This window comes from Arachis ipaensis, chromosome B04, assembly GCF_000816755.2.
Source record: "Arachis ipaensis cultivar K30076 chromosome B04, Araip1.1, whole genome shotgun sequence".
Lineage (NCBI taxonomy): Eukaryota > Viridiplantae > Streptophyta > Magnoliopsida > Fabales > Fabaceae > Arachis > Arachis ipaensis.
The window spans coordinates 125,655,134-125,659,618 of NC_029788.2; the positions used below are offsets into that span (position 1 = coordinate 125,655,134).

The following is a 4,485-nucleotide window of genomic DNA, read 5'->3' on the forward strand; positions in this document are numbered from 1 at the left end:
ATACTAGAAATAAAATAATTATTTAAAATTAAAAAGCTATAAATTTATTCTCTAGTCTCTGTTACTTAAAAAAGCACAATAAATTTGCATCTTTATGATATTTAGATTATTCGCACATGTCTCAACCAAAATAGGAGAATAAGTATTTGACAATTTCTTTTAAAATTGCCGTAAAAAAAAACTAAATACAATTTACAGATCATAATTTTTATCAATCACGCTAAATACACCTCAAAATCTCACCAAACAAGACATACAAATATTGCCTACACACAAATTAATACAAACTATTCATTCACATATCACTTATAATTTTATTAAATATAATCTTTCATCTGAGTAGTAGCGCTCCATGAGTCCATGACCCTTTTAGTGTCTCCTTGTGATTATTGGCACCATACAATAATACTCATCGAATGCTTTCTAGATTTTCCTTTAGTCATTATTCTAACTTTACATTCTTGAAAAATTGAGTTAGATTTCTTGTTTTGTTCCTAATGGATCTTTCTTCTTATTTTGTGCCTATGTCTCACAAAATCCAATTCATCCTTCTTTTATATTTTATCCGTTACTCATGAACAATGTAAACAATAGAACCAAAAAAAAATGTAAAAATGATTAAAAAAATACATAACCCTACTAGGCAATAACTTTTGTTTTCCAAAATGCGGTGAGCGTGGATCGAACACGCGACCTTCAGATCTTCAGTCTGACGCTCTCCCAACTGAGCTATCCCCGCAATATATTATTAATCTTATTTAGATTATTCTTAACATTGATGCGACCAATTTTTTATGCATCATGGTTGCTTCTCAAGTGATGGTGTAATTTCTCTCGGGTACTGATAGGAAATGTAGGATATAGAATAACATATTAACCTTTTTAATAACAACATGAAGCCAGCAAGTGTAAACAATAAGTTTTTTTGTGATTATTTATTTTCTAACAGAAGTGTTTAATAAAAGTCTAAAATCCTACAAAAACAATTTCCCATTCAACTTGTCATTCAACAAATTGATAAATTTGTCTTGCAACTGTACAACTATGCAAAGAATTTTTTATCTTTAATAAATTATTGAATAAGATGAACAAATAAAAGAAGTTTATATAAAATAACAAAAAATTTGTTTAACCAATCAAAATATCTAACCAATTTGTTATAACTTATTTTATATTTATACAATCTCTTTTTTTCTATTCCTCTGTGAAAATTGTGAAACTGCCCTGCTCTTTTACACTGGCAATTATCAAGAGAATTCTGCAATCTTTTAAGGTTCTATACTTTCTCAATTCTGCACAGTTCTTTTAAATTTCTGTATGCTCACAATTAGTACATGGTACGCATGCGGATGTTTTTTTCCATGCAAATGAGATATTTATTTTTAATGTAAATAGAAGGTTTGTTTTTCATATAAATATGATGTTTGTTCTTAATGGAAGGTTGATGATGGCGGAAGATAGCAACACTGAGAATAGGAGTTTGGATTAGAAGGGAATGTAACTAGAGTTAAAAGGGAAAGAATGGTTAAAATTTTTTATGATAGAGTTAAAAGGGTTTTTTTTAAAACTTGAATTGAGGTAATTTTTATTTTTAATTTTTAATGGGTTAAAAAATCAGCTTATTATTTATGTTGTTCAAATTTTTTATTGTCTAACAAATAGAATTTTTTTAAGAAATTAGAGTTATCCTGGATCATGAGATTAAATTGTGATACTATGCTCACAAGAGAGGAAACAATAGCTTAATTACCATGTTAGAGTTTGAGAGAAATTAAGTATTGTATGAAACTACTCTACATAAGTTGAAAAGAAAAAAGATAAAATTTATTCAAGATCCTTTAACTCTACTTAGAGGGAAACTAAATAATATTTGACATATCAGCTAACTTTCCATCACCCATACTATATCATTCTCTTTTATATTTATAATAACGAAAAGTATAGGTAAATAATGAAAATACTAAATAATGTGAATAATTGATATATTAAATGTTCAATTCAATAGATATACAGATGATTATGTTTATTATTTTTAATTAGATGGTTATTTCTTTTGATTCGATTTATTCATGTACGGTTAACAATGGTTGGATGTTCAATTTATTAGATGTACATATGGTTATTTTAATTTTAAGGTTTAGAAGGTAATTTGCGGATATAATATTTTTTTTACTTTATTGGGTCAATTCTAAAACCCATTGTTCATATTGTTTACAAAAGTAATTGTCTATCTAGCAAAACCCTTACAATAATCATAACCTTATTATTCCATTCTAATTCATTATTTAACTTTATTTTTCTATCGATTTTAACAGTTATTCTTTTAATTTCTACTTGTGTATCTATACATGAATGCAAAGTTTCATAAGTTCACATCACACTTATTGAATTCCATTGTAACTTCAGCATCTAACGTTTCGGATTTTGGTTGATAAACGAATTAAGGAACACATTAATACGTTGAACATGAAAATTCAGGGACAATGGTAACCCGAATATCATTAAATTGTAGTAGTGTCTAGTGTGTGAAGAAAGACTGAGATCAAACCCACTTTTGAGGACCACAAAAATGCGTCCAAAATTCAAATATTGTCTTCCTTTTAAGTTTGAATATTTGAGGCCCATAAAGCTGCATTTGGCTTTTATGTTCGTCAAACATTTGGCTTATATCACTACTAAAAAACATCAAATCATTTGCGATTTTGCTGGGAATGACTAAAGTATCGTTTTTGTTCTCAACGTTTGGAGTAAATTTTATTTGTATCTCTAACATTTAAATCGTTCTATTTATATTCCTAACGTTTATAAAAGTGATTCAATGTTATTTTGCCGTCAATTACACATTATAAGCGCTTTAGTTTGAGTTTTAAAAATTTTTTCTTGAAGTTAGAATACAAATATCTGGGATAGAATTCGATGATCTACTCCGAGAAATACCTCATCAAATATTGAAACTAATTCCTACAACATTTACATAATTCACTTTTTTTAGGGATATATTGAATCTAAACACAAATAGTGGGTATAATATTAAAATCGAACACATCCAAGTATCTAATTGAGAATGAATACATCCAAGTAAGAATAATTGAAAAATATAATCTGATTTGTTAATATAATTGATAGTAGGATAATATTAAATCACTTTTATAAACGTTAATGATACAAATAGGATGATTTAAACGTTAGGAACACAAATAGAACTTACCCCAAAGATTGGAGACTGTCCTATAAATACCCTTTTATATTGTATCATTATAGACAACTTGAGTAGACAATTTGAATAGACAACTTGATTACACTGAATAATACACTCTTCAGATTACTCTCTCAGTCTCTTATTTCTAACATGATATCATAGCAAGAAAACTCAGATAAAGTACCATGTTCTGCAAAAAAAGGCTAAGAGTTGGTGAGGTGAAGTGAAAAAGTATCAAATGAATGACAAAAAGTAAGGAAAAATGACATAGAAAAAAAATATAAAAACCACGGTTGATTTCACCGCAAGGAAAACAACCTAGGCTCTGATACTATGTTAGAAACAAGAGACTAAACTGGAAGAAAGATTTGTGTATTATTGAGTGTAATCAAGTTGTCTATTTAAATTTTCTACTCAAGTTATCTAGAATGATACAATATAAAAGGATATTTATAAGTACTAAGAGAATCATAATAATAAATATTCAGATATACTAAATAATACTAATTGATCCTAATTATATTCTAATAGAGACAAAAACGATACTTTACTCTTCTACGAATTTACCAATTTCATAGATAATTTTATTTCCGGTTTTTGCTGAGACTTCAAATTCACAGCGCATAAGCTCATGGATTTGCTGCAAATTTTTTTATTTTCGCAGCTAATTCCATGAATTAGGTAATTTTGTCAAAATTTATAGGAAATTTAGTTGCAATCTTTTTTGCAGGTACAGGTGTCAACAAATCAGCAGCAAAAGTGGTAGATAATCTTTTCAACAAAATTTATAAATAACAAAATTCACAACCAAAAAAATCGCAAGTAATTTTTGTAGCGAATTTCATAAATAATAAGTAATCCGTAGCAAAATTCGTAGGTTAAAATATGATTCAAATATCAATTCACAAAAAATTTCATGGTTAAGAATTAATTGAAAAAATACCAATGAATTATAACTCAAATGACATAGTTTCTCAACATTCACCTAAGAGGTTGCGAATTTGAATTTTTCTATCTTTGATAAAAAAAAAATTAATTAAAAAATTAGTTAAAATGTTTTCGCACTAAAAATTCGATAACTACAATATAACAACTCCTTCAGTCAAAACTATAATATAAGCTCTAAGTTGGTTCCAGAACATTATATGAATACTATAGAAGTTCCCAAATGTCCAGCATCAAAGCCCTTCATCAACTCCAATTTTCTTCTAGTTCCTGCAAACTGAAAACGTACACTGTTCACTTCTTCATCCATTTTTTGTTGTTCTTATTAAAGCCTAAAAGCC

The 4,485-nt window shown here is 27.7% G+C and overlaps 1 non-coding gene across 1 annotated transcript; it reads right to left on the reverse strand.

The window, feature by feature from the left end:
- On the reverse strand, window positions 667-739 carry TRNAF-GAA. Its single transcript has one exon. It is a non-coding gene; the product is annotated as a tRNA-Phe (tRNA).